The 25,674-nt window shown below is 43.0% G+C and overlaps 1 pseudogene; it reads left to right on the top strand.

Moving 5' to 3' along the window:
• The first annotated feature begins 2,844 nt into the window (after positions 1 to 2,844).
• LOC110298488 (tetraspanin-7 pseudogene) lies at positions 2,845 to 4,428 on the top strand (annotated as a pseudogene).
• Positions 4,429 to 25,674: the final 21,246 nt, after the last annotated feature.

Raw genomic sequence — 25,674 nt, 5'->3', positions numbered from 1 at the left:
ACCTTTGCAGATACTATGGATGTTATGAACATAAAAACACCCAAGACATAGAATTTGTCTCAGTTTCACCACTCATGGACAGTCAGGCACACTCTAGTGGAAAAGCTTGACAGTTAAAGGCATAAATGCATCAACTGGAAAAGTGGGCAGGCTAGAACTTCTCTTCTCTGGAAACAAGGTGGATCAGTTAGAATCCCTTTCTGAGCTCCTGGGAGCCTGTACTGAAGATCTGAATCAAGGCAGCCACAGTGAGTCAGGCAGGATGGAATGGACTGAGAGACTTGGTTGGGGGAGGAATGGCTGCCACAGTCTGTAACCAATTGGCTGTTACAGAGGAGAAAGGGCAAGTACCAGTTTTCTGGGCTGTTGACTAAAAATGCAAGTGTGGACATGAGAAATACAGGAGGGGAGTCAGAGCATGCGGAAGAGCAATTCGTTGAATGGTTGATGTGCCTCTGGGACACTCAAGTGCATTACCAGGCTACATTGTGGAGGTCAGCCCCAGCTGGGCAGTAGCCGAAGTCATTTTGTAAGTATGAGAGAAAAGAAGAGGGATCTGACCTACTGTAGGACTTTGGAGAGTAAAGGTCAAGAGAGACAAAAGGAAAACTAGGAAACAGAACAATGTCTTAGACCCAGACTTCGCACGTGACCATAAGAAAGGATAGTTCTGTCAATGAACCCTAACAGGGCAATCCTTTGTGATTATTATCTTCCAATCTTGAACTTGTTATTTGTGTCTATTCTATATATTACTGTGCATAGGCTACCACTAAGACACCATTTCCCCTCTAGCCCCTCTGTAATTATTTCCCGTCAGCAGGAATGCCTAGGAGAGCTACATTTCTTCAAGAAGCCAGTGATAGTGCTTTTACTTCTCAGCACCGTGGGAAGCTCTGTGACCACCTTCAATCAGTCATTCACATGAGGAGCATATGTTGCAATAACAAATTTAAAAATGAAATTTTAAGGTCCCCGAAATTTTAAAACCCCACAGTAACCCATTAGTGAGCCCCACGATGTATCATAGGCTCAGTCATCTTTCTTTTGTGGTGAAACCCTATTTTTCCTGTTTTGAGTCCAAGCTTTCTTCAAGGTCCAGCCAACAAGGTTGGCAACCTTGCTTCATTGCTACTGTATTTTTGGTTTCTGTCGTAGTGTCTGGAACACGGTATGGCCTTCCAGGCTTTGTAGTGGGAATGTGGGAGCCAGAGGTCTCTTCTGCTCTCTTCCTACCCCTTTGACAAGCTCTGCTCCTTCCCTTGTTGTATCTGGCTTATTATTTTATAAGAAGAAAAGTATGGTTATCCACAGTTTTCCTCTTAAACAAGAAAATGGCAAGTTATCTCCCCCACAAATACCCATTCATCTGGGAGATAACTTGAGGCCAGAGGGTTGTTCCTCAGCGGAAGCATTTCACATAGAAATGATCCAAGGCCTCCATGGGAGACCTAAAATACACAGCACAGAGATTTAGGGAAGAATTGATGTTACAGCCCATCTACCAATTCCTCCTGCTCAGGAGAGGCTCGTCCCTTGTGCCATACACATTCATACTGTGGAGGGTAATCTACTAATACAGTTTACTCATGTGAGCATTAATCATGCTTAAAATTATACAAGGAAACACCTATATCAACATGTTACCAAATGTTAGAAAAGTTAGCCCAGAAAAGCTAACAATATTACAGTCTCCAAGAGTATGGGTTTTCAAAGCTGTAGATGATACCAGTTTTGGGGCATATTCTTATCCTCCTTACCTCTTATGCTTCTATGGCTATCACCACTGACCAAGTCAAACAGTTAATCCCACTTTCAAGTTCAGCAAGAATAGTTCTGCTGAGCCTCACCTGGGCTCATGCTCAGGAGTCTAAGAGATGGTTATGAATAACTCTCTTAGCTTTAGAATTGTTACTAAGAACATAATAAGCCTTTCCAGCTACCTTCCTCAGTTCTTAATTAGGAACACAACACATCACTGCATAGAATATGGTTTTATTATAGGTCTCTACCTACCCTGTGCTAAGGTTTTCCTGAGGGCCCATCTGAAATACATTATGACAGTGACAAAGACACAATCCATGGTTCATCTGTATTTGAGGACATGAATGTTCTGAAAAAAAGAAAAGAAGAGAAAAGGACGGGGCTTTGCCCAGTGTTCCTTGGCCTACCTACTCACAGCAGCAAAAATATGCACCCAAAGCTTAGCTGTGAACAACACCTATCATTTTGTAAGTGCAGGAGGTGGGTCAGAAATTCAGATATCTTCTGTGCTACCATGACTGGGTTCTAGCTTGGTTGGTTCAATGCCTGGAGCTTACTGAGATCGCTTGTCTTGTAGCTTGGTGCTGGCTATCTTTAGGATCCCACTGATTTTCTTGAAAGCACATTTTTTTGGGGAGGGGTATGGGGTGTCAAAGTTCACTTTTCCCATCGACACCTGCTCAGACCTCCTCCTTTCTATATCTTGTGTTTCTTGACAGTATGGACTTTCTCGTGGAGCTGGCCTCCCCAGGTTAGCGGTTGCAAAAGTCTTTTGTGACATGTGTTCATGAGTTCCACATTGTCGTGTCTGTCATAAACTAATTTAACCCATTCTACAAAAGAGAGAGAACAAAAACTTTCAACTTGTCTTTAATCTGTAAGAGTCAAAAATGGGACATGGAGCTTAGGTATTCACTTGCCATCAGAAGCCTTGCTTTTCCTCTCAGTTGTGATGCCTCTGCCAGCATGTATGTGTGGTGATCACAGGGTTCCTCATTATGTCACAATGTAAATAGAAGGCCAGCTGCAAGAGGGCTATGGCGAGACAACCTGTGACATGTCAGGGCGGGACAATGAGAAGGGCTAACACCCATATCCTTTTGGGGAAAAAGGACTTCAATGCCATCCCCACACTGCAGGTGGGCTAGGGCTTAAGAGAAGAACAGCAATCCAGAAATGAAGGGGAAATGCTAATGAACAGTGCTAATGAGGACAGTGACAGGAAAGAGGAAATGAGTCCATGACCTCATGGTAGAGGAAAAAGGCGAATGGGGAAGAAGTCGGGGGACCCAGCCTTCCACTGTATCCACCTCCCAGAAGGAAACCTATCTACTGCAAAGCAGTCCTCCAAACACAGGAAGCAAGAACCTCATTCCCTGGAGTCTTTCCTTGTCATCAAGACTAGCAGAGATCAGCGACTCTAGTCTCAAGGGAATCAAGCAAGCCTACAGCAAGGATTTTATAAGAAGAGTCAATTTGGAAACCCTGCCTTTTCTCTCTCTGAGAGTAGTACTGTGGCACCGAGGAAAATGGAGACTAAATTTGTGATATCCTGTCTCAAAATCTTCCTCCTCATCTACTGCTTTGGCTTTTGGAGCACTGGGGTTATCTTGTTGGTTTTTGGAGTCTGGGGACAGCTTACACTGGGTGTGTATCTCTCTCTTCTTGCCATAGACGTTCCCACTGTGCTCATTGGAACTGGTATCGTGATTATCATTTTTGGTTTATTTGGATGCTTTTCTACATGCCGAGGAAGCCCAAGGATGCTGAAGGTGTATTCCCTGTTTCTGTCACTGGTGTTCCTGGCTGAGCTTGTTGCTAGCATCTCAGGGGTTTTACTTCACCGTGAGATCAAGAACAGATTCCTGAAGATTTATACCAATGCTGTACGGAATTATAACAGCAATGATAGGAAGAGCCAGGCCGTGGACCAGGTGCAGTATAGTCTGATGTGCTGTGGGGTGAAGAACTACACAGACTGGAATGACAACCCCTACTTCCTGAATCATGGTATCCCCCAGAGTTGCTGCAAGGATGAAGCTGACTGTAGTCTCCAGGATCGACACAATCTGACCGCAGTTGCCACCAAAGTTAACCAGAGGGGCTGCTATGTTCTGATGGTAGGTTTCTTAGAGGCAAACATGGTCATCATCATTGGAGTGCTGTTTACAGTCACATTTTCCCAGTTGATTGGCGTGAGGTTGTCCTGTTGTCTATCTCGGCTCATCATGACTCAATACTATGAGACAGTGTGTAAAGTTTACCAAGAGAAATAGACTAAGAAGCCTGTTTCTAAGAAGAACTACTACATCCTCTGCAAAGAGCATTAGTGCACAGGACTCATCTGTCCTGCTCTCATGGCTGTCTTCCTCAGGGCCTGCCTCTTACACGTTGCTGGCACTCCTATCTGATCTCTGCTCCAACTTTTAGACCACAGGAAGTGTCCTGTTCATCTCATGAAGCCCTGCTTTGTTACACAGTGTAACCACCTGCAGCTAGTCATAGTGAACCCCACCTCATGGCCAAGCTCTTCCTCATGTACCTGGTCCAAGTGCAGGTTATTGTGGGAGGCTAGTTATCACATCATCACTGGCCTCTTGTGGCCCTGAATGAAGTATGGGAGGTTGCCAGCCCTTTATCATGGTCCATAAAAGCCACGCACCTTTCTAGAGATAACCATATGACAGTTATCAGTTCTTTGGGTCTAATCTTGTTTGCTTTGGTTTTTGTTTTGCTGGGGTTTCTCCTACTTTCTTTAGGATGCCTAGGAGATATGAAGAGACACATCAGTAGTTATTCATAAGAAGGAGACAGCATGTGTTATGGTGGAAAAAGTGTTGAGTGTGCAAATTTTAGCTAGTTCCCCACCTGGGTATGTAGATAGAGCTTAGTGCATGTTGGCCATGCAGGTGAGACCCTCACAACCTCATTATAAGGCTGTGTTCTTTCTTTCCTTGAATGGAATGGTGCCAACTCTGGTTTTCCCCACCAACTAATTGCTGTTGGGGTTTTATTTTTGTGCTTCTTCTTTTTTTCTTGCATTGATATTATAGACTTTGAAGGCCTCAGATTGACTTCAAAATGGGGGTGATCTGAGAGGAGGGAGTGGGGGGCTTCTATTGGAATGGAAAGTGAATAAAAAATATTTTAAAAAGTGGCCAGAAAGGAAAATGGAACAAAAATCGGGATTTCAAGGGTTAACTCAGTTGGTAGAGAGTTGGCTGCACAGACATAAGGATATCAGGACCCCTGTAATAGCTGGATGTGGTGGTCTTCACTTAATATTCCAGTGCTGAGGAGGTTGACACACAGGCAGATCTCACACTTACTGGCTGGCCCACACAGCCTAATTTGGAAGCCATAGGCCAGTGAGAAACCAAGTCTCAAGAAACAAGGTGGACAGCAGCAGAGGAATAGAAGTCTAGTTTGATCTCTGGCCTCTATACCTCCATATATGTGTCCCCCACACACATATACTTCTCTCAAACAACCACCTCTGTCTAGCATGCCAACAAAATGCATTGATATTAATAGAAATAAATAGAGTAATGATGAACAGCCAGGAAAGAGCAGTGCTGTGGGAGCTGCTGTGTGTACTGTTCTCGTCCACTTCCCTGCCTCACTGGAAATCACTGGAAACTCCTGGAGAATTGAGTATTATTTTTTAGGATACTGATAATGGCTCCCAGTTAATATTTGGCTCTTTGGGCTGTTCTTTGTGACATGCTAGGTCCTCCAATGGGCAAGGCACACTTCTTTTCCAACAGTAGTTTTTCATGCAGTTAGTGGCCCTGCATTTGGAGTGTTCTTCCCATATAGAACATTCTTTGAACAGTGTGGTAGCCTTGAGATGAGAAAATGGACTTAGCTGAGTGTTGCAATTTGTAATTGCCTCTTATCACTCACACATTCTAACTGATAGACACACATTGGCCACCGTGCCTACATCAGGGCATGAGTCATCGTCATTCCACTAGTTACAATGGTGCCACATTTTTGTCCAGAGATAGGGGTGGAGGTGAGTGTCATGATTCCCAGTAATAGCTGAGGTCATGCAAACTCACTGAGCATTCTGCGGAAGAGATCTTGTGAACACACAACAACAAAAGGAGGTTTATTTTCCTGTCCTTTTTGAGCAACAGATATGAATCCAGTACTGGGGTTTCTCACATCCATCTTGTAACAATGTGGAGAAAGACAACAAAACAAACAAAACAAAACAAACAAACAAACAAAAAACCCAAAAAACAAAACCCAAAAAAACCCAAAAAACAAAAACCAAAAACCCCTAAAGCATACCAAACTAAATACTTCAGGTTCTGGGATTTACCACTCAGGGCTGCTGTAGCTTGTCTTGTATGTTTTAAATCATTCTTGGGTTTTATGTTTGTTTGGACTCCACTCAACCAAGAATTTGAAGCCTGGCTTGAATTTTAAATAAAGATGTGACTCAGAGTCTCTTACATTTTCCTTGGAGAGAGCAGATACCCCAGATCTTAAGTTCAGAACTCCATTCCTGGTTTACTTGAAACATGGGCGAGGTGCTACAGAGAGACAGAGACAGGCAGAGACAAAGAGCCCTGTAGGAACTGGAATAGAGAGGTGATACCTGAGAAAACTCAGATTTTTAGTTTTCTTTCTTTTCAACAGTATGCAGAGAACATAGACTTCTAAATATGGCACAGCCACTGAAGAACCAGTGTTAAGTCAAACTCTTCTTTGAAGAGATATCTCCCATGATATACACAGTTCCCATCATAGACTAGATTTGGAGTGTGAGGTTCTATGGCTTTAATGAGGGATAGAAGGGACAAATAGTGGTACTTTGACTATTATAATGACACACTTGTACTCTATGTTATAGTAAATGAATCTGCATGTACACGTGATTGTCAGGTTAGCACAAACACAGTATTAAAGATCTGACTGTTCTGAGTTAATGCCCCTCTTCAGCCCAGATACCCCTGGGGGGTGGGAGGGGTGATACCAGCAGAAATAAACTTGAATCTGAATTTCATGCGGTACCCAAAGATGGAATGAAAAAATGGAGTAGAGAGTGGCAAGAGAATTGCATACATCACATGTCTCAAACGCATGACTGACCACCCAACCCCAGGGGCAAGGCTGAGCTCTACACTTATTGACTCTTGGTTCCCACCCCATAATCCCCAGACAATCCGGTCTGGGGATGAGATGGAAGACAGAGTTTTAAGATGTTAATCCACTGTCTTAGAACATTTAAAGATCCATTTCCTGTATCTGCTCATGGATGTTTAAGTAACCAGGAGCAACTAAACTCCAGTATTAGGTAATAATTTTATGGTGAAAAACCTGGCATTTTAGGATGGTCGGCTTTAAAAGTTTAAAAGTTCAGTTTTCTAACTATGGTGTTCTTAGACTTATTTTCCCTAAATGTGAATGTGGATGGCAGCCATCTTTTATAGAGACCACCATGTTCAGTAGAGGGTCTTGTAGACTCCTGAAACCACAGATCACAGGGTCACCTCTTTCTTGTTCTACCACTACATTTGTGCTTATATTTTTTGGCTCCTGCACTATCATTCAGAATGTGAGTGTGAATGTGTGTGTGTGTGTGTGTGTGTGCGCGTGCGCAAGTGGGCAAGTGTGTTGGGCATTTGGTGACTGGTACCATAGCCTTGTATTCAGAGGGCAGGAGACTATTGCTATTCGCCAGCCTCGCTACGTGTATTGACCTTATCCCTTCTAACCAGATATATTTATTTCTTATCAAGCTTTGCATATCTTCCCTGTGAGGGCCCCTGCACTCTGATTCTTCTTTGCATACACATCAGCCTCTGATGGTTGTTCTTAGGAAGTACTTGTGTACCAGCTCCTGCTTGAACATCTAAAGGAATCTCTCTCTCCATCATCAAGTCAGCTGCCACAACACCTCTGAGTTTGGACTTTAGCTCCTCTTTAGTTCCCCGCTATACATTTACAGTTGCTCACACATCACTGCCTCACAGTTCTTTTTAAAGAATCATTTCCTCCTGTGCTGAAGCTATCCACCCTCTCACTGTCTTCTGGTCTGTCTTCAAATTTCTGTCTCCTGACTGGAGTGATGTGTGAGTTTCTGGACTAAGTATAATTAAGATTTGGATATCTGTGTTTTAGTTGTTTTTCTCCTTTCTGTGGCTAAATGTCGAATCAAAAGCAACTTAACAGAGGAGAGTTTTGTTTTGGCTTACAGTTTGAGGGATTACAGTCCATCCGTCATTGTGGGGAAGCCATTGCAGCAGGAGCACAAGACTGCTGGACACAGTGCATCCACAGTCAGCTAGCAGACTGCAATGACTGCTTATGCTCAGCTTGCTTTTTCCTCTCTGCTTAGTCTTCAATCCCACCCATAGGGTTATGATGGGTTTCCCATGTCAGTTAACCCACTTAAGAAATCCCCTTATAGTTATGCCAGAGGTTTCTCTCCTAGGTAATTCTAGATCCAGTCAAGTTGATATTGTTAACCATCACAGGTGATAAAATTGCCAGTGCGATTATCCACGTGATAGGGACTCTAAGTCCCTCTAAGGTAAGCATGTCCATCCATGAGCATGTTGACTGATCTGGGGCAAGAAGAAAGGCTGAGCAGAACAAATGAATGCATTAGGGTTGCTGACTTGTCCAAGGGGCAAGAAAGGCACTTATTTCATAAGGTGGCCCACATGAAGGTCCCTATCATTTTTGTCTCTTTAATCTGTCTCAAAACAAATCTAAGGAAAACTGCATGAGAAAACATGTCAGCCACACCTGGCCACTAGGGAGCACTATCTACTGTTGTCTTCATGCACACTGCCAGGTACTGTCTAAGGCACTTGGGATTAATGCTAATAATGACCTGCCATTCCCTACAAAGATCCCCCAAATTTCCAGGTTTTTCCCTGTGAATGTCCTCCTCGGACACTTTTAGCTGCCTTCTAGACAAATCTAAACTTACCCACAAGGCAGGCCACTGTACAGTCATCTGGTGGTCCAGGTTGTGGCCATTAACTAAGCATCCTCAAATACCCTGCAGACTCATGCTTGAGACTCAAAACAAGAAATCAGAATGCATCAGGAGTTCCTAAAATCAGAAAATATTATAGGTGTGATTTCAAAGGGTAGCATACAGAATTTAGTAATATTTTTAAAGTATTTTAGCAGTGTTCACAAAGAAATTTTATGGCTTACAGAAAATTTTCAAATGCTGGAAGACACCATTGACTATTACACAACAGCAATTGTACAACATAGTCTTTGGTTTCTACTAAGGCTAATGAACCAATTTAAGGGCTAATTTAATTTCTTCCTAAACTTAGATGCTAGGGCACTAATATTCCCCTGTGACTTTAAGAGACCTTGACTACATGCCCTTACCATTCTTTATTGTATGTTAGAAAACGGTATCAGCATCAGACAGGACAAGGAACATGCCCTTGTCACATGATCAGAAGACATACAGATTAAATGGTAGCATTCCTTTTCTGCACATTGCTCTCGGTTCCTGGAGCTGATGACCTTCCACCCTGCACAGCTGTCATCCCTACTCTTGCTTTCAACCTAATTCACTAGGTTCCTTTGAGTCTCTGATGTCTTTATACTGATTGGAAAATATTTTCTTCCATTTTCCCCAAACTCTCATATGTTTTTTTTCTTGAGATTTCAACATAAGATATATTAAGTTCTGGGACTGGAAAGATGGATCAGTGATAAAGAACACTTACTGCTCTTGCAGAGGACCAGGGTTTCATTCCTAGAAACCACATGGCAACTCACAATCATGTATAACTCCAGTTGCAGGGGGTCCAATTCCTCTTCTGATCTCTGTGGGGCTCCTGCACATAAATATGCAGAGACATACATGCATAAAAAGATATATAAACTTCCATAGAATTTCTGGGATAGAATCACTGCATAAATACTTACACCCCCTCCTCTGAAATTAGCACAGCTCTTGGACAGTTCATGATCCTGCTATCTTGGAACTCCCCAGCGGGATTGAGTTCCAGTTGCTGAGAACAGTAATTAACCCTACACGCACGGCAGTCGTCAGTGTGCTCTCTCCTCTTCCCTGTCTCATCTCTCTGCTCCATGAGAGTGTTTAGGGTGTGAGATTTTGGCCTATTATGGCATGAACTGGGCTTGTTTCTCTTATTATACGTTGAAGCATAAGTCTCAGTGCTCAAGAATGCTATTCCATTTGGAGACAAGGTTATTGAAGAGGCAATGAAGTTCAGATGAGATCCTGGGGAAGTGTGTGATTTTGCCCCAGGTCTGGAGCTCTTATGACAACCTCAGTGTAGACATAAATACAGGGGAAGAGGACAAGAGAAGACATGGGGAAGCCAGAGAGCTAAATGCTTGTGTGAAGGGCATGAGAATAAACCAGCCTTGCTGATTCCTTGCCCAACAACTAAATCTTGGAGTTCTGCTTTCCAGTTCTATGAGACAGTAATTTTTTGTGAAAAAATCATACAATCTGTGGTGCTTTGTTATGGCAACTATAGCAAATGAATTCTGATTTACCACTGAATAAAAATAGCTTTGCTTGACTCCTGGCCTGCTAAAATAGGAACCAGGCCAAGAAGATGGCTTTTCCATTTGTCCTCTCAACTTGTTGGAAGGGGAGGCTTTGCTGTCTTTTTAAACCGTTTAGAAAGAGGAATTCCATAAAAATAACTTGAAGATGGTTTTGTGTCAATATCCTTACTCCTTCTGGCCCCAAACCTTGCTCCCCCTAGAAGGCCTGCAGAGGACCCTTGAGCTCTCAGATTTAGCAATGCTTTCTGGCTCATCTGGCCCTAGAAGAACATCAGCCTGAGTGTGGTACTTTGGCTGACTTATGTATAGCAAGCAGGCCTTGGCGCTGCCTCCCAGAGACTGTATACTGTCCATAGCAGTGTCTCATCTGGTCCCTGGGGCTGTTTATGTAATGTTACATTAAGGATGGCAGATGAGTAGAACCCATTTTAAATTCTACCACTTATTCTTTCATTCCTGAGGGAGGTCAGGAGTCCATTAAAAGAGAACAAAGTATGTGAACTTGAAGATCTGCAAAGAGATTAAGAGGGTAATGCTTGAGAAGAAGAAACTTGACCTCACCAATTGCAAGGGACGGTGGGTATGTTGGTATCCAGAGGCGTGAGCTACAGTAAGCAGGTGAGGAGGGGTTGTGGGATGCTGGGGGCCTTGAGAGTACCTAAGGTAAGTAGTAGGAATGAGCTCTTCAGGGAGCAGACTCAGAATTGTGGCATGCTAATGTCTGTGGGCTGGGAAGATTTATCGTGGCTAAGTGGCTTGCAGTGCTTGGAGACAGATGCATCCCTCTTTCAGCCACGCGGCCAGATCATCTGTTTTGCTTTCTTCATAAATATGTCTCCCTGAATGTCGACCGGGAGAGATTTGGAAATAAAACAAAAAGGCATTTTCTATGGGGCATGGGAAACCTTAATTTATCACCAGCTTTTCCACCAAATGAAAACAATTTGCTTTTTTTTTGCCTTCAAAGACTGCCGAACAAATGTTTCAAAACTGCAGTAGATTATTGCAATTAGTGTGCCCACTTTTTAAGAACTTACCCATAGACGGACAGGTGTTCTGGAAATGTTTTCATACATTGGTCTCTGTAAAGGTGGAAGGAATGTGGAGCTGCCTCAGAAGGGTTTCCTGTGCTCTTGGTCTTTTTTACATAACGTGTAGACTTTCTTCAGCTGGTTTAGTTGCTATCCTTTGGAGCTGGGCTTGGGGTGAGTGTCCTGGTGGCCTCTGAGAGGCTGCTGAGAAATGCACACATTCCCAGTGCCCATTGGTGTGATGGTGACATTGTTGTGCAGTTCATTAAGCAAAGCCCACCTTCTTTCTGTCAGGCTATGAGGGACTACTTCCTCATGCCCCAGGCACGGGCAAATGCTGTATTAAAATTGTCACAGGTGGGAGCTAGGCTAGTATTTCAGAGAAAAGAATGCTTAGTAGACACAGTGTTTAAGGCATTTACAGGTTTGGTGGAAGTTTAAAATTTTTTTAGCTGTTGATGGAGCTATCAATACATGGGAAAGGGGACAATGAAAGGCAGATGGTGATTAAGTACTAACTTAGAGATAAGGGTGAGAACGACCGAGCTTCCAGGGCAGCTTTTAAGGGGAATTATCTGGTGCAGCTGAAAGGCAGAAAAATTTCTTTGATTACATCAGGGACTTAATTGTGATAGCAGGAGACCACGGGTGTGCCCCGGAACATTTTTCAGACTTGAGCCAGTTATCTGACTGGAACCCAAGAGATTCCAGGAGGAGATGGGTTTCCAGGAAGAAAGACGTTGTTATAGCATAACGGGTACATGGGAATGGCTTGTTTTCAGAGTGCTCCACAAAAGCGCTATGGCTGTGTACTCAAGAATGACGAACCCAGAAGAGGGGACCTTTACCTAAGTACCGAGGTTCTCTGCTGCAGTATGAAGCACCTGAGACTGGGTGAGGTATATTTAAAAAGCTTACTTACTCTTTAGTTTTGGAGGCTGAAGGTCCAAGACTGAGTAGCCTGTTCTGTCTCTGATGAGGGCTTCCCAGCCATGTCACACAGTGTTGTGAATTCTGTCATGGTAAGGGTACATATAGGAGGGGGAGGGAATCACATGGTGAGAGGGAGAAGTGACTACTCTTTTTATAACATGTTAGTTACCTGCCCCGGAACTAACTAATTCCTATGGGGACTATGGAGAGGGTCTGGGTAAGTTTTGGGCAGTGTTCCTAAATCAGTCTCCAAATGGCAGGGTTTCTCTTTAAGGCAAAGTGGATCTGTCTGACATTTAAGAAGAGGAAGGTTGCAGCTTGGTCATCTGGCAACAGGGCGATGGTGTTGCCCTCCTGACTCATGTCTTGAGTAGCAGGCATGACGTCAGTACAAAGCAAGAGCTCCTGTGGGAGGGAGATGGCAGGTAGTCAGGTACCACGAGCTGCTCTAGGATCTGATCAGAACTATTCGGCAGGAAAGGCTTTCTCTCTGTATCTGCAGTGTCCAAAGCCAAGGCTACATTTTCCCCATGTTTCATTAGTGTGATGGTAACATCCTTTGATAGCAAAGATTGCAATGCTGGATTCTTGCATCTTAAGCAATCACAGTAAGTGCAAGAGTCTACAGCCGCATGGAGGACAGAGCCTTATCAGTTTCCTACCTATTTCCTTCATAGATGTGATGTCTATCCTTGGTTGTCAACTTGTCGCTTCAAAGTTAACTAAAGCCCAAGCAACATGGAGAAAGAAATCTTTCTGTCTCTCTCCCATTTCCCTGCTTGCCCCTGGTTCTCACTGGCAGGAACAAATCCATTCTTTCACTGGAATTAGAAGCCACTTCTTAGGGACTCAGGCATATACTGACGAACAGCTGAGACATGCAGCCTTGTGTGCTGAACAACTACTGGATTCTTGGACTTTCTGTTGGTAAACAGTTATTGTTGGATGAGCTGGACTGCAACCTGTAAGCCACTTAATACACACACACACACACACACACACACACACACACACACACTCACACACACACAAATACATATACCCCCAAATGTATGTATATGAATACATATATGTATTTGTATGTATGTATGTATGTATATGTGTATATATGTGTGTGCATATATACATATATACACATACATACACACACACACACACACACACACACATATATATATATATATATATATATATATATATATATATATATATATTCATGTGATCAGTTCTGTTCTTTTAGAGAACCTTGATGCTCTTCTTGACTCTCATGCATGTGGAATGGGGAAAGATTGTCACAAATGAGCCTACCCAGCCTCTTTCTCACCTACAGTCTTCCCAGATTGCTGTAATAAATTTTCTTCTCACTCCATGTTTCCACTCCTTAGCTCACATCCGGCTCCCTCTCTCGGACCCTGCCATCTATCTGTTGAATTGTGTGCTGGCTGATGGCTGATGCAGCGGTCCCTCACCTTGGAATGAAAGGAACACTATTGGCTCTGCCATGGGCCAAGTCATTTGGCCTCTCTGGACCACAGATGGCAATCAAAACGGAGGTGAAGCTATGTGCTAAGTGGACTATGGGGTGCTCAGGAAGGACTGCACATAATTATCCACATCTGCTTCTCCTCAGAGGAGTCCCTATTGCATGGCGTCATCTGACTTAATTTTCCAGAAGCATTTATACAGTTTCCACGAGGAAACTGGTCAAGTGTTCACTGAGTGACCACCATGACGTCAGTTACCCTTTGTGTAGCTAAGAGTGAATGGCACTTTAAATGGACAACACCTAGTGTCCTAAGAATTACTTTCTGAGTTTTTCTCCCAGCTATGATGTTATGGCATATTGTTCTAGAGTTAGGCATTTCATTTCCTACAATGACTATGCAACCCAGGGCATAGAACTCGACATCAAATCATTTGGGGTGAGAGGCAAAATACCTCACTGAACTGAACAAGAGACTCCTTACCCCCATATTCATATTCCTCATGTTATGCCTATGGTACCATGCCTGACTCTAACCTGATGATTCCTCACGGTTCAGCTCACCCGGCATGTACCAGTCGGGCCACATGACACTCATCTTATTAAATAAAATCTTTGAGATAATTAACCTTTTAATCAAAGCACTTTATTTTGGTTCATAGTGTCAGAGGTTCCTCCTCTGGTCTGCTGTTCCTGTTGCTTTAGGCCTGTGTGGAGATGATGTATCACAGCAGGCAGACAGTGCTATTTGCTTTGTGGCCAGAAAATGACAACACGGGGGAGGGGAGACCAGGATGGTACAAGCTCTTCAAGGGAGTGCCAATGACCTAAAGACCTCCTAAGTAGTCCTAACTGTCAAAAATACTACTGCCTCCCACTAATGCCACTCTGAGGGACATTCTAGATCAGTCCGATAGCAAGATCCATGACTCTTGTTCCACTGTGGCCATCTGTGCGTGGTTGGGCAAGAAGCTCATCACTATACTTAACTTACAAAACACCCAATGTCCAAGGTTGGCCCCTTCCTTTTCATGTGTACCCCTCTGAGTCCATTCTCTGACCTTTCTCGGGATTCAGATGTCCCTTTCGATGTTTTTTCCCTCAAAATTTTAGACTTCATGAATCTCAGTGTTAGTCTCAGTGAAACCTAAAGCCACAGCGACGGTACCCTTTCCAGAGGCAAATGTCTGCTTGATTTAAACACACCACCAGCTGGATGGAAATGAAAAGGAAGCTTCAAGAGACAGAGCTTCAAAATACCTTCCCGTTAGATTCATTGGATGCAGACGGCATGTGGACTGAGTCTTCCAGATCCTGGATGCCTCTGACCTTTCGTTCAGGCAAAAGTCACGGTTAGGTCTCTGATGACCCTGTCTTCTCCAGTCTCTAATTCTCAACTCCCGTTTTCTTAGCCCCTCTTTCTCTGGCCTTTTATCATTTTTATTGCTTTTCTCTGGATCATCTCCAGGTCTTGACATCTTTCTTAGGACATAGAGGCCATAGACTGGGTAAAGAATGCTAACGAGGAAAGGAACAATGTGGAGCCCATTAGGAGGATTGATTTCCAGCCCTTACATGTGCTGCTAATTCATCCCAGCTTTTAAAGGCCCAGCCAGGAGGCTCCCTGGCACTGAGAGCACGGACTTCTATGACCCAGGGTACTTTTACCGCTGGGCTGCTTATGGGCCCATCACTCCTCAGCTTAGACCTCCTTGGTTTGGTTTTGCTTCTGGCTAGGCTGTCATGGATTCATTTTGTTTGGAGGAAGCTCTTCTATTAGTGAAGATACTCTCAGAACTTAGTCTTTCTTCATCTGCAAACTTCCTATTGTTTTATCAGGCTCGACCATGATGGTGCTGCAGAGAGCTGTGTCTGGTGTAGTAGTCTGATTGCCATCGTAGGGGAACTAGGACTTGCCTGCTCTATCTGCTGGGTGGGGTGTGCTGCTGTATGGATCGCCAGATGCTGCTCCAGCAATCAGCTGCAGTGGAAACATCTCTGGAGGCCTGATGTTCAATCCAGGTGCCAGACCTCAGTGAGCAACAAACACAGTGGTCTCCAGACTTGACTGGGGAGATGCTAGTGCATTAAGTGAAAGGTGCAAGGGCCAGAGCTGCCCTTTCACATTCTAACAGTCAGCACATGCAGAAGGCATGCTTCTAAACTATGCTTTAGGGAAGGTGAGGCAGAGGGCAGAGAAAGGCTTTATTCAGTGTGGTACAGAGTTCTTAGCTGAGTTCACCCAAGGAATCCAGATAATGGTTGAGATAAAGGATAGCCTGGGTGGTTGTCTAGGGGTCGAGGAAGCAGGGGATTAAAGGCCAGCATCATTCACTTACAACTATGCATGTATGGATATGTATGTATGGAGTGTGGGGTTCTGGAAGAAATTCTGGTCTTCACAAATCATCCTGGTGTTATGCCTTTCTTTATAGCTTTTGTGTGAGCTGGTGTAGGAGTCTGTATGTGGGTTTCTCAAAGTGGTGGCAAGGCTCAAACGTGACAGTGGATGCTGTATGGATTTATAAGTAATAAGAAGTCCACTGGAGGCAAAGCCTAAATCCTACTACAGATAGGATTTGGTAGCACCTAGGCCAGCAGAGCTTAAACACAATGCAGGTACTTCTCCCATACAAACGTGTAGACATCTGAGGTCTGAGGCAGTCACAGCAGGTCTGGGAGGGTGCCTGCTTCTCAGGTTCTTTCCAGCATTGGTTCAGGTACCCTCATTTTCCTGACCCAAGAAAGCTCTTAAGGCTCAAGCCATCATATCTGCAAGAGGTGCAGAATGAAAAAAAGAAAATGGAGTCCAGGGCAGAGGGTGTGGATGCTTTGCTAGTGAGGTGACCTCCTAGAATTTGTATTGGTCAATCACTGTGTCCACCTTGCTGACTAGGACTTAGTCACTCTGCATACCAGCCTAGGGTGCCTGGAGCAGAACGGGGTTTGGTTCCCAAAGCACTGTTTCCAGCCAGTCATCCATGGCTGGTAGCTCCACACAAAGAGGGGAGGGGATGGTCATTGTAAAGAAATCTAATAATGTCTCCCCACATTGTACCCTGTCATTAATAGTAAAAATATAAATCTGTGCCATGTTGAGATCTTATTAGGGTGGTCTGACCTCCATGGATGGTGAGACGAAGCTCCAGGCACAGTGGGTTTTCTCATCTCTAAAGCAAGAGTGTGCTGCTTCCCAAATATCCCACCCCCCTTTGAAAGTGGTGTAACTCTTTATGTGGCCACAGCCACTACCGTGGTGCAAATCCCTCACTATTGCCAAGGTTTGCTGGATAACAGCATGGTTAATTGGTTACTTCAACCTATTGTTTCCCAGCTGCCACCCCCACTAATATCAATGTTAAAGATCTTGGCAGTCAACTTAGATTTAGAATTACCGTGGAAACAAATCTTCGTGCATATCTGTCTGGGGGGTGTGTTCTAAGTTAGTGTAACTGAGGTAGACAGACTCAGTCCATGAGCCAGAACCCAATAGCAGTGAAAATTGAGAGCTGAGCAGCATTGGCATTTTTCTCTTTCTTTCCCAACTATGGATGCAGCAAGTCTCAGTCAACTCAAGCTCCTGGTACCCTAGCTTCCTTTAGGTAACAGACTGTGCCCTTGAACTCTGAGCCAAAGGGAAACTTTCCCTTGTAAGTTGTCACATCATGACACACAAGGAAAAAATACAACATCTGTTATTGGAAAACTAAGTACTTTTACATTAATGAAGTGTGTTCTTTAACAATGTCACACATGTTCGTGATGCAGACTGAGCTTCTTGCCCCACCCTCCCCCATCTTCCTCTTAACCCCGCTAGTGACCCTTCTTCTCTACAAACCTTTCTCTCATGTTCTTGCCTATTCATTTTGCTTAGTAACCTACTGAGTTTAACCAAGGATGTCTGTGTGACTGTGGATTTGGAGTTATCTGCTGGAGTCTTGTGGGCTCAACGGGGGGCACACAACTGAAGACACTGACTTTACCCCTTTCCCAGAACCTATGTGAAATCAATACTTTAGCATAAGGGGTAAGGCTCTGTAAACTTCTTCCCTTAAATTTTTTTTCTTGCCATGAAGACAAGATAAAATCATATACATACAAGAAAACAAAAAAATGTATTATTAAATTGTGACCAGATATAGACTTGAGATCCCATTTTAATTATTAACTATTAGAAAAACAGTATCATAAAACTAGACATTTCTTCGTGCCCCAAGTATCAGGATTAAGAACTTCCTCACTGTGAAATTGAAGTTCCTCTGTGCTTACAAAATTATCAGCTGAGGTCATCTCAGTTTGCTCAGTGATCTGGAGTCCACCTTTAGGTGTCAATCATACACTTTTGAAATTTCTGACTTGGCTGACAGTTTGTGGGGGTCTAGATGATATTTCTACAGGGATGAATCCTTAAGAGAATTGGGGCTAAGCACTACTGTGGAGCCTGTGGGACCTTCTAAGAGTCAGAGGCCTGATGACACCTCAAAGTTGCCTCAATTAAGATTCAATGGGGCAGGTGAGAGCAGAGCTCAGACCTTGGGACGTAGCAGTCCTGTGTGGGGAGGCAGATTCTGAGAAGTTGTTCTGTTTCCATCAGAGTCTCTGGTTAAACAGAAGGTCAAGGTCCCAGTTCTAAGACTAAGGGAATTCTCCCAAAGGTCAAAGACACCTTGGGCTGCTATTGTCGCAGCAAGCTTACCTGCAACATTGGTGTAACTTCCTCCTACCTCCTTTAAGTTCCAGAAAGTTCCTAAAGCTGTCTTCTAACAAAAGTCAATTCTAAATAAAGATGACACACTCCTCAGATGAGGAAGACATATTTTATGGTATCACAGACACTATATTTAAGGAGTCACAGACAGTGCTTGGGGGGAGCCCACATGGCTGTCCTCTTCTTGCTTTCCATGCTCTTCGGTTTAATCTTCTAAATTATGCAAATGGAGGACCAGCTGGACTTTATCTGGTAGACGGAAGTAGCTGTTAGTTTCCCTACTCAATTTAGGGAAGGAAGAAAGCCACGTTGTGTTCTCTAGACGGAAGCTTTCACAAACACTACCTGTCCCATCCACTAATATCCTCTTCAGTAATTAGAGAGGACCTCGGGCTATGGTTTAATAATATTTTCTGTTTTTATTTTACTAAAAAATCCACTGACTGATATCTTAAAACCTGAGCTACCAACAAAGGCAGATACCAATTCCTAGTTGTTTTAGTCTAGCGATGGTTGCACTAGCTTAATTGGCTCTGAGATGATTGACAGGGCCTTATAGGAAAAATGGTCCTGGAGCTCTATCTCTGTGTCTGTGAGGAAGGGTTACAGGAGGAATGTTGGGGACAAGTGATGTGTCTAGTGGGGAGTGTGTGTGTGTGTGTGTGTGTGTGTGTTTGCATGTAAGAACTATTGCAGTCATTTGGAGGCAGAAGTGAACAAGCTATTGGGGTAGCAGAAAGACAGATGGGGTGATAGGAAGAATTTCGTAGACGTTGATGCTGGTGCACAGAGTATGGGAAATAACTGAAATTCTCAAGCAGCAAGGCAGGCTTTCTTTGGTTTGGTAGCATGCAAATGCTTCACTATATAGAGAAAGTATAAGGATGATAGATGGTGGAGTGCTGTTTCCATGTCCTAGGAATTGTGGTCACTAGGGAGATGAGACAGAGACCAGGGGCAACGGTCATTGGAAACCACAATAGTAATATACATTTGAGGAGCACAGGCAGGCAACATTTCACTTGATTTGCACAGCTCATGTCCTTTGGAGCCATATTAACACACTGAAAACAATGTGACTTTTTCAGGTGTCACCTGCTATGGGCTTTCTGGGTCTCCAAGGAATATCACATGAAGTCACAGAATACATACAGTTGGTCTTTTAGTGGGTTACCTAATAACCAAAGACAATTGGTAGAACATTTGTTCTCATCTGAAGTGTGAACGCCCCTTTATCACTTTTATTCATTCATTCAATCAAATATTTTTGAGTGCCATGAGGGTATGGGTGGGTTGGATAAAACTAAAAGAAATGGTGATTCTTCAGAAATATAGAAATAGATCTACCATATGACACAAATATACCCTTCCTGTACATCTTCCAAAGGTCTCTGCATACCACTGTGGTAGAGACACGGTCATCCATGTTCATAGCTGTTCACTCATATTCACACCTACAATCACTAGGGCATGGAAACAGTCTGGACACTCATCAACTGATACATAGATGGTGAAAATGTGGCACGAAGGGAAGATATATTAAATTCACAGATTACTGGGAGCAACCATAAAGCATTACACTGACTGAGGTACTACAGCTCAAGAGATCCTCCAGTACAATGTGTAGTACCTCCCAGCATCACTAAAGCATCCTGGTGAGTACCAGCTTGACTTCTCGGTGTTCTATGCCCTAGTGTGTGGCATTTTCAGCAATAGGTTCTTACCTTCAGGTTGTGGAGAGTAAAAGGTAGCAATAGCCTGTAGTGTTTGGGGGGACCCTTTGGTCAATGGCTCAAAAAATATAATCGCCATTCCTTGCACTGGTGGTTTTATTTGGTAGCATATGATGTCCAGTTGGAGTATTATCTCCCCAGTCATATGGTAACCATAGCCATTCAAACTCTTTCTATATGTGTTTACATTTTAGGAAGCTTCTACAGTCGTAGGTTTCCATAAAAATAGTCACCAATTTCACCCAGCTTTGAACACTATAAGTTACAACAGTGACCTGACTGTAAGTTATGTCCATTGGGAGTAACCAACCACTTTTAAAATTGTATTTAAAGCCTGCTACATGAGATAGATGTTTTTACCTAATACTGTTAATGAGGCCAAGCACCTAAGGCCAGGTGGGTGATCGTCCCTTAGGGAAAACCTACAACTATTATTCTGCTAAAAGAACTTAGTAATAAAATGACTCCTAATGAGGTATTGTTATACCTACAGATCTATGATCTCATCTGAGAAACTTCCTTTATGAAATAGATGGCAATTAACATAGAGATCTACAACTGAACAATGTTTCAGGAGAGAAAGACTTGGGAGCACTCAGCCCAAAATGAGATTTTTTTTTTTTTAAATCACACTCTTCTCCTCAAGACTCAGGAATCTTTCCTAAATAGGTATAGTTAGAACCTCTACGTCAGTGTTGGAAGGTAGGGAGACTAGATATCCTTGCCTTGTTCCCTGTCCGAGGGTGTTGTTGTTCAGTAGTTCATTAGCAAGAAATGTGAGTGTGCTTCTTCATAGATCAGCTTGAGGAAGTTCAATTAGTGTCCTTATTTGTGAAATATTTTTACTGTGGAAAAACCTGTGGCATTTTCTCCAGGAGCTGTTGAGATAACCACATTTCCTTTGTTCCTTCTTCCATAGCTGAGGAAGAGATTTTCAAATACTATACCACCCTTATGTTACTCTGACGTACCTCTCCTGTTGACAGTGTGTAATGACTTTTGTTCATTGCTGGGTTTGGCATCTGCTGTGTTGGACATTTCTGTATCTGTTTTCATATCAGCCCGTGATTTTCATTTCTCCCATGACTTTGATTAATTTTGTATTAAGACGATGAAAATGATCTTATAGAATAAGTTAGAGAATGTTCATTTCTTTTGTTTGTTGGTGTTAGTTATTTAAATATTTGGTAAGACTAATGAGCTAAATTGCCCTGCCCTATGATTTCTTTGTAGGGGACTTGTCTCTAGGAGTTCAATCTTGTTCTTCCTCTAGAGTCAGTTTCCATTTTCCCAAACATTTCATTTTGCCTATGAATTAGACTATTTGTTGGCGTATGTTTTTTTCAGGATATCTCTGTAATTCTCCCTGTTTCTGCAAAGTTGGAAGGGATCGCTTTCTTTTACTCCTCATTTTGCAATTTCTGTTTTCTTTCTCACTTCACTGTTCATTGGCTTAACTAAATTTTTATCGGTTTTGCAGTTGGTTAAAGAAAAAACTTGAGGTTTTATTTATTTCTTCTTTAATATTTATTATTTTTTCTCTCTTTGGAGTTAATTTACTCCTCTCTCTCTCTCTCTCTCTCTCTCTCTCTCTCTCTCTCGCAGCTTACACTAAGGTTTTAGATTATGCATTATTTTAATTAACATCTCTGCCTTTACTTGGAGACTTTCTCCGTTTGTACCTGATGTGGAAGACCAACCTCTACTATTTTGTATCTGTGTTTGATGCATTCCTATATAATTTTTTGTTCTCTTTACAGGCTTCTTTTGTGTTAAATAGATACTTTGTAATGTTTTATGTTAATTCCCTCGTTGTTTCTTTTACTATATATATATTTTTGAGATATTTTCCTAGTGATTGCCCTGGGGGTCCAATTAACCTATTAATTTACTGCAATCTAGTTTGCATTAATGTCAACTTAATTACAATATTATATAAAAACCTTCCCACTGTGCAGTCCCCTCCCTCCTTCATATCTTGTTCTGTTATTATCATAGAAATTATTCTTTATGTATTTTATGCCCATCAACATATTTGTAATTATTTCCAAATGTGGCTTCCTTTTAAAAGGCACAGTAGAAACAAAGATCTATGCCTACAATACACTTACACCCCATTTTGATTTGCCTATGTGTTTTCCTTTGCCGGGGCTCTTTATTTCAATATTTGAATTTTCTTATTGATCTCTCCTTTCTGTCTGAATGTCTTAAGGCAGGGACTATCCAGCAATGGATTTTTTTTCTGTTTATAATTTCAACAAAGTTGTAGTTTCTCCTTAATTTTTACATATAATATGGTTGGATAGAAAACTCCTTGTTATATTGTTGGGTAGAAAATTCTTTGTTGACAACCATTTTCTTCTTACCGTTAGCACCTTGGAGGTCTTCTGTTGTGTGTGGGTTGTGATGAGAAATGTACTGGTGATATCGTTAAAGGTCTTTATCCAGTGTTGCCCACTCTTGGGCTTTTGTGGCTTTCTTTGTCATTGAAATGCTTGGCTTTGATGTGTTTGGATGCATAGCTTTGACTGAAACGCTTGGCTACAATGTGTTTGGATGTATAGCTTTGACTGAAATGCTTGGCTATGATGTGTTTGGATGTATAGCTTTGAGATTAGGCTTTGATGAGCTTCTTGAATATCCACTTAACATTTTCCATCAATTTTGAGATAACTTTATTTCTTCTGTCATCAATTCTTGAACTATTTGATTTGTTTATCGCCCTTCTTCTTCAGATCCTCCTTGTACTCGTGGCAGCTTTTGATGATCTCTCAAAGTTCTAAGACTCCTTTTCATCCTCATGCTGTTCAGGCCACAGAACACTTTTAAAGTAATGTTGTTTCATTAATTCTTCGATAATACCATACAATATATTTTGAACATAGTCTCTTCCATAGCTTCTCCCATTGCTACCCTCTCTACCCTCCCATCCCTTTCATTCAGCTTTGGGATTCCTCCCCTTCCCCCTCCCCTTCCCCCTCCCCTTCCCCTCCCCTTCCCCCTCCCCTTCCCCCTCCCCTTCCCCCTCCCCTTCCCCCTCCCCTTCCCCCTCCCCTTCCCCCTCCCCTTCCCCCTCCCCTTCCCTCCCACTCCCCCTCCTCTTTCTCCTTCTCCTCTTCCTCTCCCTCCTCCTCCTCCTATCTCTCCTCCTCCTCCTCCTTTCCCTCCTCCTCCTTTCTCTCCTCCTCCTCTTCTTCCTCCTCCTCCTTTTTTTTTAAATGTCCCCCAACAAGCTCAGCTAGTCTTGTGAATGGAGCATGCTCTGGAAGGTGGTTAACATACTGGGGGCCATGCTATTAGAGAAAGCAGACTCCCTCTCCCAGCAGCTACCAAATGCTAACAGTTCCTCAGTTGCTGGTCAGAGTTCATGTCTCCCTCCCTTACCGCTGTGCTGTGCTGGATTTTGTCTGTTTGTAGCTTGTGCAGGTCTTGTGCCTGCTGTAGTAATTGCTGAGAGTTCATCTGAATATCTGCCCCATTGTATCAGGAAAATACTGTTTCCTTGATTTTATCTAAAACTTCGGCCTTTTATAACAGTTCTGCTCCTAGAACTACACAATAGTAATGATCTAATTCCAAGTGTGCTAATATGTTCCTCTGCTTACTAAAATTTTCTGCTAAACCTCTATTCTGAATTTTTCATTTATTTGACTTAGCACTGTAGATTATATATATATATATGTGTGTGTGTGTGTGTGTGTGTGTGTGTTTGTGTGTGTGTGTGTGTGTGTTTGTATAGTGAAGTATAAAACCATGGCAGGAAGTTTGGTAAAGTAGAGCAGGTTGAGACCCAGAGACTCAGTGGGCACACACCTGAAGCTTAGATGACTCCCTGCCCCCTGCCAGATCCCTGGCCTGGAATACGTGCTACACATCTCGCATAAAGAAACATGTCCTACCATACAGAGATTGCCCCACCGGGGATCCATCCCATAAACAATCACCAAATCCAGACACTATTGCATATACCAACAAGATTTTGCTGACAGGACCCTGATATAGCTGTCTCCTGTGAGGCTATGCCAGTACCTGGCAATTACAGAAGTGGATGCTCATAGTCATCTATTGGATGGAACACAGGGCCCCCAGTGAAGGAGCTAGAGAAAGTACCCAAGAGCTGAAGGGGTTTGCAACCCTATAGGAGGAACAACAATATGAACTAACCAGTATCCCCCAGAGCTGTGTCTCTAGCTGCATATGCAGCAGAGGATGGCCTAGTTGGCCATCATTGGGAAGAGAGGCCCTTGGTCTTGCAAAGATTCTAGGCCCCAGTATAGGGGAATGCCAGGGCCAGGAAGTGGAAGTGGGTGGGTTGGGGAGCAGGGGGAGGGGGAGGGGGAGGGTATAGGGGATTTTTAGAGTGGAAACTAGGAAAGGTGATAACATTTGAAATGAAGAAAACATCTAATAAAAAAAAAAGACTCTCAGATTGGTATGTTAGGTGTGTGTTGGGAGGGGAAAGGAGGGAAGTGTATTCACCAAGGTTCTCAAGAACAGAATGGCTAAGATGAATGTATCTCCCTAAGCTGCTCTACTAAATTGGCTTATATTAAAAAAAAAAAAAAAAGAAAAGAAAAAAAAAAAAAAGAACCATGTCCTATGGCCACATAGGTCCAAGACAGAGTTCTCCATGGTAATGAGGTACCTAGAGGCCTAGAGGGTTTAGCCAATAAGCTTCCCTTCCCAGACATTCCTCCCTGCAAAAGGTATTGAATCTCAGGTCTTTATGCATCCATTTTCTGCCATGAACAACCAATAAACAGTTTAGAACCATGGACTGTCTCTTTCATCAAGATCGGCCATAGGGAGCCATGGAGAAGGCATTTGACTACAGAGCCACAGTTTAATTCTCCGGTAGAAAGCCTCTCGGTGCTCCCAGCCACAACTCTACCAAGCTTGCCTCCATCAAATTAAGGACAGTTACCAGTGGGATAAGCCGGAGCTCCCCTTTTCCCTGGCCTGGACTAGACGCTGTCCTCAGCCTATGCCACTCTGTTCTCTGCTCTTCTGCAACAATCGGGGTGCCTGGGTGCCAGAGTCTGAGAACCCCATGCACCTGGCTTCATAGGAGGCCTGGGACCCCTGAACCAGCTCCAGCTTTTCCACATCTCAGACTGCACTTTCCCACCCCCAGAACAGAGCAGAACAGTCTTGGTGTTTCCCTATAGCCTGACACCTGCCTGGCTGCTGCCTGGGTATAAGTGCACTCAAACTTCCCTCATTATGGCTCCACAAAAGGCTGTGTTCAGCAGTAGAGCAGATGAAGACCCCCATTGTGTGTGTGTGTGCGCGTGCGTGCATATGTGTATATGTATATATATATATATATATATATATATATATATATATATATATAATTGTAAAAGGTTGTATATATATATATATATATATATATACACATACATACATACATATACATATACCTATGCATGCACCAGACACACACATATACATATGTAATATATATGTATACACACATATATTATA

Source organism: Mus caroli, unplaced genomic scaffold (genome assembly GCF_978045245.1).
Source record: "Mus caroli unplaced genomic scaffold, Mus_caroli_1 scaffold_8, whole genome shotgun sequence".
In the NCBI taxonomy this organism is placed as follows: Eukaryota; Metazoa; Chordata; class Mammalia; order Rodentia; family Muridae; genus Mus; species Mus caroli.
Note: the sequence above shows the minus strand (reverse complement) of the source record. Positions and strands in the feature narration are given on the sequence as shown.